Below are 15,464 nucleotides of genomic sequence, written 5' to 3' on the forward strand. Positions count from 1 at the left end.
ACTGGACATGGAACAACAGACTGGTTCCAAATAGGAAAAGGAGGACGTCAAGGCTGTATATTGTCACCCTGCTTATTTAACTTATATGCAGAGTAGATCATGAGAAACACTGGGCTGGCGGAAGCACAACTAGGAATCAAGGTTGCCAGGAGAAATATCGATAACCTCAAATATGCAGATGACACCACCCTTATGGCAGAAAGTGAAGAAGAACTAAAAAGCCTCTTGATGAAAGTGAAAGAAGATAGTGAACAAGTTGGCTTAAAACTCAACATTCAGAAAATGAAGATCATGGCATCTGGTCCCATCACTTCACGGCAAATACATGGGGAAACAGTGGACATAGTGGTTGACTTTATTTTTCTGGGCTCCAAAATCACTTCAGATGGTGATTGCAGCCATGAAATTAAAAGATGCTTCCCCCTTGGAAGGAAAGTAATGACCAACCTAGACAGCATATTAAAAAACAGAGACATTACCTTGTCAACAAAGGTCCGTCTAGTCAAGACTATGGTTTTTCCAGTGGTCATGTATGGATGTGAGAGTTGGACTATAAAGAAAGCTGAGTGCGGAAGAATTGATGCTTTTGAACTGTGGTGTTGGAGAAGACTCTTGAGAGTCCCTTGGACTTTAAGGAGATCCAACTAGTCCATCCTAAAGGAGATCGGTCCTGGGTGTTCATTTGAAGGACTGATGTTGAAGCTGAAACTCCAATACTTTGGCTACCTGATGTGAAGAGCTGATTCATTTGAAAAGAACCCTGATGCTAAGAAAGATTGAGGGCAGGAGGAGAAGGGGACAACAGAGGATGAGATGGTTGGATGGCATCACTGACTCAATGGACATGGGTTTGGGTGGACTCCGGGAGTTGGTGATGGACAAGGAGGCCTGGTGTGCTGTGGTTCATGGGGTCGCAAAGAGTCAGACACAACTGAGTGACTGAACTGAATTATTATTGTTATCGTGTTGCTATTTAAATTGCTATATCATAAGTAGAATTGAATACTAAGTTAAGAAGGTTAGATATTTCACTAAACAATGCAGCTTCAGATATAGAAGTAAAATTTCACCCTAAAAGAAATATCTATATTTTTTTCAAAGAAAAATTAAACATTGACTTAGAAAGTCTGAGAAGCAAAGAAGTTAATAAAACCACTCATTATCATGTGGGAAAAAAAGAAATCTCCTAACACTGTTGGTAGGGATGTAAATTGGTGCAGCCATTAAGGAGGACAGTATGGAGATTCCTTAAAAGCTAAAAATAGAGTTACCATGTGATCCAGCAAGGCCAGTCCTAGGCATATATCCAGAAAAGATGAAAACTCTAATATGAAAAGATACATGCACCACAATGTAAACAGAAGTGCTATTTACAAGAGCCAACACAGGGAAACATCCTAAATGCCCATCAACAGATGAATGGATAAAGAAGATGCAGTGTATATATATATATATATATATATATATATATATTTCATTATATATATATATAATGAAATATTCAGCCATAAGAGAATGAAATAATGTCGTTTGTACCAACATGGATGGATGGAGCAAGAGATCATTAAACTTAGTGAAACAGTCAAATATCGTATGATATCACGTAAATGTGGAATCTTAAAAAGATAATATAAATGAATATATTTACAAAACAGAAATAGACCTACCAACATAGAAAACAAATATATGGTTATTAAAGGCAGGGGTGAGGAGGGATAAATTAGGAATTTGGGATTCACAGATATACATTTCTATAAGTAAAATAAACTACAAGGGCCCACTGTATAGCACAGAGAACTATAGTCAATATCTTGTAATAATACATAATGGAAAATAATCTGAAAAAGCATACACACACACGTAACTGAACCACTTCACTTTGCTGTACACCTGAAACTAACACAATATTGTAAATCAACTATACTTCAGTTTTTTTATTATTTTGATTATTATTATTTTTTTTTTACTTTACAATATTGTATTGGTTTTGCCATACATCAACATGCATTTAAAAATGATGCCATATACAGGTCAGAACTTTATCAAAAACAAAATCCAACCATTATCCCATCAAAGATAACTACTACAAACAGTTTAGAATATTTTCTTTTTTGATAAATTCCTTTTCAGTTATTTCTGTGCAACCTGAAAACCACCTATCAGGCTACTTACCTATTTCCCTGCTATATAGTTTCTAAAAAGTGTATTTTATTCTCTCAATATTTTTCACATGTCTAGAGAAGAAGTTAAAGTCAATCCCCTGAAAGCAAAGAATAAAGGAAGGAGCAAGTTCCTCACGTTTCATCTTATTTCCAACTTAAAAGCAAATTTGCTATAGAATCAGAGGAGGAAGGACAAGCCACTGAAGATCTTCTCTGCTCAGTGTCAGCACCCTTCATCAATGGCCATTCACATGTATTTAACACATCACTTCATCTTTCCAACCAGGCACTTCATCTCTTCAGTGCTCCAATTCTCAAATTGTGCCAGCAATACAAAATTCTGTCATTAACACTCAACAACAGTAACTATATAAAAACATCCTCTGTCTAGTGCATAAAATGTATTCCCTTTTAAAAATAGTATTTCTATTTTTAGCATCCCTTGTTGCTAACTACATTTAATTGGTTGACTCAGTCATCAATCAAGCATTCATTTATTTTGCAAATGAATACTGAGTGCCCTGTGCAGTAAAAAGAGCCTTGACTCTTAAGGCAGACCAAACCGAGTTCAAATTTTAGCTCCATTATTTAATAGTTTTGGGACACTAGAGCAAGTAACCTAACTTCTTTGAGCCAATGTTTCTACACTGTCAAATGAGGATAAAAATATCTTGAGATGTTGTGAAGATTAAGTAACTCTTAAAATTTAAATACTATGAAAGAACAATTTTTACATGTTATGGATACTAAAGTTGAATAAGATATAGACCGTCCCTCCTGGAGAATCTTATAAACTATAAAGCAAAATTACAGAAACAATTATAATGTATTTTTTTAAAGTGATGTCATAGGAGGGATAATGAATGCTAGTATGGGTCAAATGAGAGATCATATCTTGTTAGAGGGTCAGAGAAGATTCCATGGGGGAAGCAGCATTTGAACTGAACTAACTAACTTACTTCTGATAAGTGAAAGGCAGGGACTTAGAATAGAAGGTAGAAAGGGCACCCCAAAGGACACAGTGGAACAAATAATGATGACTATGACAATGATAATAATGACAAGTAATGGTGATTTCAAACATCCACTTAGACTTACTATGTTTCAGATACTTTTCTAAGCTTTTATATATATTAACTACTTTAATTCTCAAAACAATCCTAGGAGGAAACCGAGACACAGAGATGCTACATTTGTACTCAAGGTCACAAAACTAGAAAGTGACAAAGTCAGCATTCCAACCCAGGTTGTCTGTCTCCAGAAGCTGTGCTGATTCACTACATAAATTACTTCTCTAACGAAAGCTCACAGGCAAACCCTGTCTAGGAGTCCATGAAATAGCAATAAACCTTGACAAACGAGTAACTTAAATTCAACCATTAAATCAACAAATAAATATTTATTGTACCCATATATTCTCTTATTTGATGATATAGGCAGAGCTCTGTCAACATAATTTAAGGGCTACAATTACTCATTTATGTTTAAAATTATTTCAATACATGTTCATTAGAACTAAGTACTCATTCAGGAAACCCTGTATACATTTATTCTGAGGTAGCTGACATGCATATGCAAGTAATACAGTGTATTTGCAGTGGATTCTAAAGGGGGAAAAAAACAAAATAAGGGGGAAAAAAAGAATAAGGAAAAGAAGAAAAAGCAGAAAATCTATCAATCATTCAGTAGATGAGAGGGTCTGGAATCAAGATTGCCAGGAGAAATATCAATAACCTCAGATATGCAGATGACACCACTCTTATGGCAGAAAGCAAAGAAGAACAAAATAGCCTCTTGATGAAAGTGAAAGAGGAGAGTGAAAAAGTTGGCTTAAAACTCAACATTCAGAAAACGAAGATCATGGCATCCGGTCCCATCACCTCATGGCAAATAGATGGGGAAACAGTGATAGACCCTATTTGCTTGGGCTCCAAATTCACTGCAAGATGGTGACTGCAGCCATGAAATTGAAAGACTCTTACTCCTTGGAAGAAAAGTTATGACCAACCTAGACAGCATATTAAAAAGCAGAGACATTACTTTGTCAACAAAGTTCCATCTAGTCAAGGCTATGGTTTTTCCAGTAGTCATGTATGGATGTGAGAGTTGGACTATAAAGAAAGCTGAGCGTGGAAGAATTGATGCTTTTGAACTGTGGTGTTGGACAAGACTCTTGAGAGTCCCTTGGACTGCAAGGAGATCCAACCAGTCCATCCTAAAGGAGATCAGTCCTGAGTGTTCATTGGAAGAACTGATGCTAAAGCTGAAACTCCAATACTTTGGCCACCTGATGCGAAGAACTGACTCATTTGAAAAGACTCTGATGCTGGGAAAGATTGAAAGCAGGAGGAGAAAGGGAGGACTGAGGATGAGATGGCTGGATGGCATCACTGACTCAATGGACATGAGTTTGAGTGAACTCCAGGAGTTGGTGATGGAGCAACTGGCGTGCTGCAGTCCATGGGGTGGCAAAGAGTCGGACATGACTGAGCAACTGAACTGAACTGAACTGAGAGGGTGATGTAACAGAAAAATCCTGAAAGACCTCGCAAGTTCTAGTCTTGCTCTCTCTAACCAGATGTGTATACATATTAAGTCTCTTAAACTTTAGGACTCAAGGCATTTGAGCTTAAAAGTTTTATGTTTCTCATTTGATGACCATTCACAATCATGCTAAAAGCCCTAAAATCTTCATCCTGTCACAATTTAAAGTCTTCACATGGTACTGTATTACGTAGACATGATAATTAAATAATTTAATGTGTCTTTCTGGAGACCTCTCATTACTAATAAATGATTGATGCAATGGAAAAGTAAATCTAAAACATACAGTGCTTCTACTCAGCAGCTGTTGTTCTTGTAGCAAAAAGGAAACTACAGCCAAGAAACAAAATCCTCATCTTTTCATCCAAAGTCAGTTACTTTCTCTCACACTGAAATCTCATTTCTAATGTCCCATGAAATCTTTTGAACTTATCATGTACCTACACAAAAAGGGCAACTGCAAGAAAAGCCATCTCATCTCCCACATGTCAAAAAAGGTAATCAAAGGAAGTTAAAACAACTTCCTATGATAGAGCATAAGGTAGCATTTAAAATATTCCACTCTTGCTAAATTAAAACTTAGATTTTTTTGATATCTGAAAGAGACTAAAATTTATAATAGTTACAATTGTTGGTTTTATTTATAAACCATGAATGTAGTTTAATCATCTATCTGCTTGATTATCACTACTCACTCTCATTATGGGAGGCCATTATACTTGGTTTGATTATTGGATTTGTCGATTGTATGGTCAACACCAATCAACCAAAATGAAATGCTTAAGGAACCAATGGTATAAAACTCAAATTCCTTTTTCAAGTATTTAACACAGTTTTAATATAAGTTTTCCATAGGTAAAAATAAAAATCTGCCAGTGGTGAAATTATTTTGAATAGGCAAGAAACTGGAGCTGGAGAGAATAAAACTGGGGGGAGTTACTATTATCACAAGTACATTAAATTAAGTATAGACACAGTGTATCACAACATCCCCAACACTGGACTACAAATTCCTAACATTTACAGAGAAAGTGCTAGAGTGCCTACTGTAAAGAATAAAATCTTGCAGTAAAATTCTGAAATAAGTGCTATTAGGTTAATGGAGAAGCTACTTTTTTCTTGAACTTAGTTTTATTCAAAAGGTTAAGAATTATTTGAATACAGTTTCTTAAAAGGAAAAAAAAACTAAAACATTTGGGAACATTTTAAAGAACACCACAGAGCGAAAATATTTAGTAGTTAGAAACAAAGTTGGTATTACAATTATAATAAATGTAAACTGTTGGTCTATGTCATTTCAATAAACACTTAAGGAGTCATTAGATGTGAAGCTTGCCCCCATCCCCACCCCCAGTAAATCCAGTAACATGTAAATGCCATTTCTTTGTGTTCCACTAGAGGGTAGTCTCTCAAAACTAGGGCTGGAGTCATGAATCTATGCTGTTTTTGACCTGTTGCTAAATTAATCCTCATGTATCATTGTTTTCAACAAAATGTTTCTCTAGTATGCTAATTAAGGTTTTAACACATGCATTTTGAAAAACTGTCTATTTGCTCATAGATGTCCTTGTAGAAATAAACACCGTTATGCTTTCACTTTTCACTTTCGTGCATTGGAGAAGGAAATGGCAACCCACTCTAGTGTTCTTGCCTGGAGAATCCCAGGGACGGGGGAGCCTTGTGGGCTGCCGTCTCTGGGGTCTCACAGAGTCGGACACGACTGGAGCAACTTAGTAGTAGTAGTAGTATGCTTTGCTGTGTTTCTTTTCTAAATTTCAGATAATTTAGTGTTTTACATATGTGTACAGAGTATATTTTTCTGGTAAATATAAGTTCAGAGTTAGCAAGTCTAAGAACAAACAGAAATCATTTTCTCGAGGATTTAATTTTATTTCAGGAGAAATGCTTTCCCAGAGTAGTAAAACATACACTCTAAACACACATACACACAAACACCATGGCACATGTACTCATTCATATGTGGCTGGCAAATTAACTTCATCACATAAGGAGAAGTGGCTGAATGTTAACTGGAAGAATATATACCCCCTTAATATGCCAATGTACTGAAAGGTAGTGAAGCAAATATATGTGTTACTTAAAAAAACAAAAACAAAAACAAAAAACTGGTCATTCCAGGTAAGAAAAGCCATTGCTTAAAAAAAATAAAGATTATTGAACAGCAAACGCGTATCCTAAATTAAGTAGGACTTACAGAAAACCAAATGCCACTCAAAACAATTTCAAGCTGTTCTTAAATTATACTGCCTTTGGTGAACTTCTCAGAGGAGTCATTGGAGGCTCTGCATCTCTCCCAGGTGCTTTTAATATTTGGGAAATCCTTGTTAGTAATGTGCCCTGCTGTTTTCAGAGAGAAAACACAGTGTCTGAGCGACTGAGAACCCCAAAATGAGAAAACTTGTCAAAAATCCCTCTCTCTGAAAAAAAAAAAGGAAGGAAAGAAGGAAGAAAGGAAGGAAGGAAAGGAGGGAGGGAGGGAATGATACCTAAGAAAACAAGCAAGTCTGTTTCATTTATTTGTATCCTAAGCAGCAGTGTCATAGAACAGACAGGTTGTTTCAGCCAACCAGACGCGAGCAGCTGCGAGTGCTACATCTTGGCAGTCCGAAGCGATTGGCTCCTCTCTGGGGAGTGGAGGGTGTTCAGTTATTAATGACCGCTGAGCAGGCAGCACCATGTCAGTGTGACAACTGATCGGGTGAACGACGCACCACTAACCACCATGGAAACCAGGAGAAATAAAGCCAGCTCCTAGGATCTCTCTTCACTGGATTGAAAGGCTCAGCCTGCCGCTGACTGAGAGAAAGAGTTCGGGGGAAAAAGAAGGAATCCTCGCTGTAACCTCTCGCCTTCGTTTATATTTTAGAATACAGAGATAAGCTCGCTTGGTCGTGTGAATACCTATAGTACACGTTTGTGTATACTTTGGTACACACACATATGCACCAATTTCCACCCGGGCAAGAACACAACCATGTGATTATTGCAACTAAGGAATTGAGGAATCCAGCACGCAGGGACACGGAAGGGGGTGTAGCACTGAGACGCTTTTGCAGGGTAAGTTTGAAATATACATTTCTATTTAAATATGCTCTCTTTCCTGTTCAGTTGATGCTTTTTTTTTTTTTTTAAACACTTAAATTCTCTTTTGATGTTGTCTTCTTGTGTGAATTCTGAGAGCAGTTTTCTTTCCATTTCACTTTTGAGACGAAATTCAAATGCAAAAGCCCTCCGGCTCTGTGTATGCTTTGCTGTGTTTGTGGGATTCTCCAGCATGAATTTTACTAGCTTGAACGCCCATCAGAGGATGTGAGTGGGAGAGAAAAAGCAGTGCTGGGGGTTGGGGGGAGTAGAGAAGGGGGGAGAGAGAGAGAGAGAGAGAGAGAGAGAGAGAGAAAGGGGACAGCAAGAGAGAAGACCAGAGGAGAAAAGGAGACGAAGAGAGGGGCTAGGGGATTTTTGCTTTTTCTTCACATTATTTGCAATGAAAAGCAGATCACAAATCATTCTGCGCTGTGAAACCAGCCTCAGAGATGGGGCATTTTTCTCCCTTTTCACCTAGTGGTTGGAGATAAAGGCAAATGCTGCTGTTAAGTCAAGAGTAAAACCACTAAGCAGAGTGGCGAAAAGAGCATATCACAAACAGTTATTGAATTTCTGCCAGGCTACATCTTACAGATTGGGGTAAATGACTTCCCTTTAATAACATCCCCTCACTGGTCTGAAGGGACAGTGCAAATGTCTGATTGCTAATGCAGCTGCAACTGACACACTCTAGGTAAAAGGATCCCATGAACCAGAAGAGTTCTAATCTTCTTTGGTAATTAACAGGATCGCAGCAGGATGGCTTTAAAGTACATCTCCTATTTAAGAAGATTGTTTGTTCAAACGAACTGCTATATTCCCTTTGCTCTTACTCAGCTAGCAGGCTTAATTCACCTCTAATTTATTCATTTTTAACAATATGTCCTTGTTTCCGTGCCTCTAATTTTCGTGAAAGCAAGCTATGAGAATGAGTCGAACCTTCTTCATTTAGTGAAATGGGGACAATGTGAAAACAAAACAAAAAAAAAAGGAAGAAATAAGGATTCACAAAACCTACCTAGAACATACTGTGCCCTCTCACAATAAATACTGCTTACACCCTGTATTTCTCTTTAGTTTCAGAAGCAATGCCTTTGAGACAGAATTACTCTCAGTAAACTATGAGCGTCCATGCGGTGATGATTCATGGAATACAGTGTGGGTTACTTTATACTTCCAGGCATGTAAAAGGAAGCCAGCTACTTAGAACATGAGTATGTTCATGGAAACATTCACTGCCCCCCTTAAAGGATCCTGTAAAGACAGTAAAAGAAACCAAGTATTTACATTTTATCTCTAGGAGCTCGCTCTCCTTCCTTCTTCTAGTTCAGCTAACCAAATAGTTAATGGAGACTGCTTCTTTTGAACTGCAGGTTATTTTTTTCTACCACTGTGATTTCAGAGTTATTATTGGTTTTCTAGTTTATAATATGAGCTGAAAGCAAAAGACAATAACCAGCCACTTAGATCCTGCCACTTTCCCATTAATGTGTCAAAAATGAGTCACTTTACAATGTGTAATGTAAGAAGTCAATTAATTCCAGTGACCTTTGTAAATGATGACAGTAAAGCAGCTCTGACAACATGCCATAGGCTTCGATTTTCCCTCTGTAAAATGAACAAGTTTAAGAAGAGGTTTCCTGCCTAGAGTGAAAAATGAAAGATGCTGAAGGATTAGCTTGAAATATCAGCAGGCTTGCTTGCTCTGCCTCAAATGCCACACGCAATCTATAGAAAAACAAAATGATTTATTACAAAGAGGAAAAGGTGTAGCATTTGCTTTTCTGCTATTTACTAGGAGTGTACCTTCTGCCACAGAACAGATCTGATATTTTGGAGGGACCTCCTAAGTTCCTAGCCAAGAGAAAAGCCTGAAGCTGATATTCAACCTCCAGATTTCAAACTCCTGTATAGTGTAGCATTGCAGTATTGATTTCAGTTTTTCTCAGACCTTTTCTGGGGAAACTTTCCATACCAAACACATACATTCTTAAATCCTACCCAACCTCTTTTAAAATTACAATCAATGACACCTAAGAACAGTGGATTCACTCTTTAACCTTGGTAAAGCTCACATACATATCTTGTGGATTACAGAGATCAATAATGTGCCCACTTGAGTCTGAGAGATACCATCACTCCAGGCCCCCAGGGTTGTCACTCAGTGTGTGCCAGGGAGTTTAGTGATCTGACTGGCATCTACCAATGCCAATTGATGGACATATCAGCATGCCTGGAAGACTAAGCCACAGTCTCCCCACATCATGTAGCTATACCAAAAATAATAGCTTTCTGGAAAGACAAGCATCAAAGGACCATCTTTTCAGAGTGTTGCTTGTCACAGGCAACACGCTGAGTTAGAATGCTGATGAGTAGGTGGAATTTTTACCTTTGGTTGTTGTTACTGCTGTTAATGACTTAAAACACCATGTTATCAGTTTTTTAAGCCAGCAATTTATGGACCTATGAAAACCATAATCAACTTATAATTCACTAATTATACTTTATTATTTTTGTTCTTTTTTACACCAACTCTATTTTTTTTTTGGTCATAAAATGGTTTAATATTTTACTTTCTTCTCCTCCACTCTGAATTTTTCCTGGTGCAAAATGCCTTTGTAAAGTGACATTGTGATGTTTACTACAAAATAATTATGTTGAAGAGAAAGGTTTGTAATCTGAGTTACAAACTAACACTTATGTAAATGAAATAGTATTACTTAATTAGCAGCCCTTGAAGATGGTCATAGATGAGATATTTGTTGGGGAATCTGAAGGAGATCATTTAAAAGGAAGCTAGTTGCATGCTAAAAAAATGAGTCCCCATTTCTAGCTTCAGTGAAGATGCCCCCAAAGAATAATTTAAAATATTGTTGCCCCGACCTGTCTGGATAAACACTGGACACATCTGCAGCCACCTAAATGGACCATGGAGACCTGGATGTGAAGGTTTACCCACTCAGGTGTCACTCCTTGGTCCCATGCAACTGAATAAAGCAGGCACACATGAGGCAACAGATCAGCATCTTATCCACACTGCCAAAGATAAAACTCTCTGAGGCTGGCTACGCGACCAGCACGTAGGCATGCTTCTCACTGTAGCAACTGAACACAGGTCCCGCGCAGAGCGCAGTGAACACCTTCCTGCCTCTCTCCTGATGAAGTGATGTCTGGTTGGACACCTAGCAAGGAGATTGTGACAGCAATTGTTCCCTCAGCCACAAACTAAAAGGCAATCAAACTTCACATAAAGAAAGTAGGTGGTGCCAGAGGATAAAGAAGTAACAGGGAGAAATACAAATGTTTTATGTTGATGAGAAGAGTAGAACTAAATCTCGGCAGACGCTGTTTAGAAATTGTTAAGACTGGGGAGCAGAGATTCCAAATGCTCATCTCAAACTTTGTGAAGAAATGCAGTGCCCACTGGGCTATCTATTATTATATATTTGCATAATTGTCATATTTGTATTTAACTGAGGGCTATTTTTTAAGGTGTCATTCATAAAAGTACATTACACAACCTCGGTGTGGGGAAATGAAGACGGGGAAGAGGTTTTCATGTAATAGTAGTACAACCTTCGGAAAAGGCTCTAATATGCTCATTTCACTGGTGAAGAAACTGGGGCCCAAAAGGTTTAACATTTTTACCCCAAGACACTCAGCTCTTTATGGAGGTCTAGGGCAGAAGCCCTACAGTGATCCCTCCAACAGTCTGCTAAAGATCTGCCTACACCCTCTTCCAAAGATAATATTCTTTAAAAAGTATAAGTAAAGGCTGATAGATATGAGCACCCACCCACCCCCAAAAAAAATCCTTAAGTAGATTTTTCTCCAGATAATCAAGTACTCTTAAAGTTAGAGCAGATAGTCAACAATAGAAGCAATAACTATTTATCTCGGGCTTCCCTGGTGGCTCAGATGGTAAAGAATCTGCCTGCAATGCAGGAGACCTGGCTTTGATCCCTGGATCGGGAAGACCCCCTGGAGAAGGGAATGGCTTCCAGTATTCTTGCCTAGAGAATTCCATGGACAGAGGAGCCTGGCAGGCTAAGCGCATGGGGTCGCAGTCAGACATGACTGAGCAACTTCACTTGATTGAAGTATCTCACAACCAATATTTCAAATTCATAATCTGCCTTTGGGATATAGTCTACTGTATTCTGTAATGAGTCATAAAAATTAGACCCTTGCCCTGGTTTTAAAACATCTTAATAATAATGCTGCTATCCTTCACCTATTCAGCTATTGGTCTTCTACTATAATTCAGAGTTCCCAGGAATTCTGAAGAGACTCTCCAATCCTCTTTTACTGGGTTAACTGTAATATTTTAAGGCACTTACAGGTGTCCTCTTTATATGCAGTGTCCATTCTCATGTTTTGCTTCTGCACCTCACAGAGGAGATGCTCAGAATAGTTATACCTACCTTCATCTCGCCATCTCCCCCATTCTGCGTTACTTTTCCATTTCCATCGTTAGGGTGAGAAGCACTGTAGACAATAAGCTAATGCCTTAATTTCACAGCCCTATTTTTTTTCTTCTTAGCAAATTTCTTTCTCGGTGTGCTCTCCAAATTTTGCTAAGATAATAGTAATGAACTGACTTTAAAACTTTGGGGAAATAAAGGAGAATAAATTAAAAAAAAAAAAAAAAAAACAGTAATCGTGACTCCTCTAGAACTATCCTGTATACAGAGTAAGTGACGTTTCTTCCTCCCAACAACCTGCTGGGCGAGTAATGATGATGATCATTTTTCCTGTAGGACTGAAGAATGAAGCTCTGTGAGGTTAAAGACCTCACACAGTAAGGGAACTAACACATGGAGGGTGTGGGTATCCTGACTCCAAAGATGGCACAGCACCAATCACAGTACCTGGCTCTTTGTGAGCTGATCAGTAAATGTCCATTCTCTTTTTTCTGAAATCACACTCTAGCCTAATCCTTTCAAGATTTGTGCCCTTTGCACCATACCACAGTATGGGTGGATAGATCATTCCAATTAAAAATCTGCACTTCTTAATTTAAATCATAGCTAATAAAATGCCCAAGATAAATTAAAGAAACACACACACACAACCAACCTCTATTCTTGGAGGAAAAGACTGCATGTCTTCAACCTACTCACCCATATGTTTGTCTGACAGCATTAGCGCTCTGATAAACAGATAGTTGGCAAAGGTATCAAAAATTGGATAAAATGTGATGAGTAAGTTTTTCAGGCGTGTTCAAGATTGTTGGAAAATTATGAGCAAAGTCTTCAAAGTCGTTTGAAGCACCACCAATGGATAACGTCTATTAGAAAGGCAGCCTGTTTGACATCTCTTTTCTAGTTAGTCTTGGAGAGAAAATGGCACACTAAGAATTCAAAATGCCAGTAAATTTATTCAGATTATTCTGAGGGCCCTGAGGGGGATTTTTATCTTTCATAAGTAATGTCATCCTTGGAATAAATGAAAATTCCTAAAACACATGTTCCAAAGGTTATCTTGCCAAGCTTTACTTTCAGAAAGTAAAGCATTCCACACATAATAGCTACTCTGTTTAGGAAGGAGTGTAAACATCACCACTTTTTTCCAAGTCTGCACTGAAAAGGCCCATGGACTCCCCAATGACCCACTGAATCAATTAAAGGCTTAGCATCAACAAGAAATATTTTCTCTTCCCAGAGGCCTAAAACCTCTGGGATTTAATTCCTTGAGGAGTGAGAGAGGAGGCAGTTTCCTGACTTGTACAAAGCCATGACTCCAGGAATGGGAGAATGTATTCCCCTGGGATTGAGCCTGCTAATGTGCCATGGCTAAGCAATGGCCTTCAGGAAGTCTCTGGACTCACAACACTTACCAGTGGCAAAAGTAATATTGAGTACTTTGATTCCAGGAAATACTTAAAGAGGCATTGTGGTAGAGAGGACTGGAATGAGCTTTATTACAATGCTCTCTAAAGTTAGGAAATTATATTAATAAAATTACTATAAAGAAACAAGGGCAAATGTTCCAGCAAATTTATTCCACTGATAAAATTTGGTCCATGATATGTTACAGTCTCATCACATTGAAAGGTCAAGGCATTTAAATTACATTGTCAGAAATTTACTTTTGTTTCAAAACAAAATAAAAACTCAAAAAATGTTAACAGACATGTATTTTCTGAGATACAATTCATATTGGCCTTTATGTCATTAGACTGTTTTTCTCACCACTTTATTCATATGCCTGAGACATACCAGTCTTATTGCTATTTGCTAACAATGTCTCTGGGCTCCGTATTTAATTTTGTTGAAAAATCAGTCAGAAAAATAAAAAAATCAGAAACACCAAATAGACAGAATATGGGATCATAATGGACTTTTCTGAAATTTCAGTAGTGGTAGGAGGTAATTTACATCTAAACAAACGGTATTTTGATTTCCAAGACCAAGGGGTTAATGGCCTTATACTATGCATGCCTAAGGCATTGAGAGTAAAACAAAAGAGCAGGTGAAAATGAACCTGAAAGTAGGTGGCAATGCTGTTATCACTGAAGAGAAAATGCAAGAGCATGGAATGAAAAGAACAATGCAACCGCTATATCTGAAAAAGAAATATATTCTAAGCACTTATAAAACTTGGACACTATTTTCCTAATAATTATTTGAATGAAAAGCATATAAAATGCCATTATAAGATAGAGCTTAGACTATTCATCCAAGTCAATTCTTTGTGTGAATAGATGAGCTGATTCACTTACCAAACATATAAGTTATATCTGTTCCACTTATTGTAGTTGATCATCCACACATTTTTTTACACAGACACTACAGCTGCTCAAAGAGTGTCATAAAGTGAGTTTCAGCAAACTTTTGAAAATCAATGAGACATTTGCCAAAGTGCCATCTCCTTAATCAGTTACTTTACTTTTAATGAGCAAGCAAATTCCATGTAAATACCGAAGTCTCATTTTTCATTTATACTACAAACTGTGTCTGTCACAGTCTTCTGCTATAGGACAAAATGGCCAAAGGAATGAAGAATTACATGTTTTATGACCTAAAATACTGTTAGCAGAGACCTTATGAGTTAAAATTGCATTATGTCTCTTTGATAATCGTTACTGGCTAAGGAAATGATCATGATATTAGCAGAACTCATTTATTATGCTGCACACAGGCATTTTCTGTGCCCAGCAATGCTAAACACTTCATGGGCATGTTATCATTTACCCCTCACAATAATCATATCAAACTATTATTAGTAATTATTCTAATAGTAATTAGTATCAATCCCACTTTACAACTGAGAGAATAAGATTTAGTGAAGAAAAAGCAACTTGCCTCACTTAATTAAAGACAGACAGCTTGGCTGTAAAGATCATGCCTTTGTACACCAGGCAACACTGCTTCCTTGTTGGTATTACCTAAATATAACTGGTCTACACTGCCTTCCAGATCTCAGATTCTCTATCCAAATACAATCTCCCAATTTAGCATTTCACAGAATGCATTCTTCTTATACTAGGGTATCATCTATTGGCAGCATTCACTCACATTTTCTTCTTTTATTTGTTTCTGAGGAAAAAGTGATGATTTACTTAGTTGTATTTGAGTATCATCCACTTGCTCAACTAAAATGATTGCTGCAGTGCACAGCCAGATTATTTAACTGGCACCTTATGGGCTT

At 37.6% G+C, this 15,464-nt stretch overlaps 2 protein-coding genes across 14 annotated transcripts in view; one reads left to right on the plus strand and one right to left on the minus strand.

The window, feature by feature from the left end:
• IMMP2L (inner mitochondrial membrane peptidase subunit 2) overlaps positions 1-15,464 on the minus strand; it is a 958,924-nt gene that overhangs the window by 457,657 nt on the left and 485,803 nt on the right. The gene's annotated exons all lie outside the window — the stretch shown is intronic.
• LRRN3 (leucine rich repeat neuronal 3) overlaps positions 7,334-15,464 on the plus strand; it is a 41,699-nt gene continuing 33,568 nt past the window's right edge. The window contains exon 1 of the mRNA XM_086396569.1: positions 7,334-7,784. The gene's annotated coding sequence lies outside the window, so the exon portion shown is untranslated. The remainder of the gene's footprint in view (positions 7,785-15,464) is intronic.

This window comes from Bos grunniens, chromosome 4 (genome assembly GCF_055505025.1).
Source record: "Bos grunniens cultivar Pamir isolate PY7600 chromosome 4, Bosgru_T2T1.0, whole genome shotgun sequence".
Classification (NCBI taxonomy): Eukaryota; Metazoa; Chordata; class Mammalia; order Artiodactyla; family Bovidae; genus Bos; species Bos grunniens.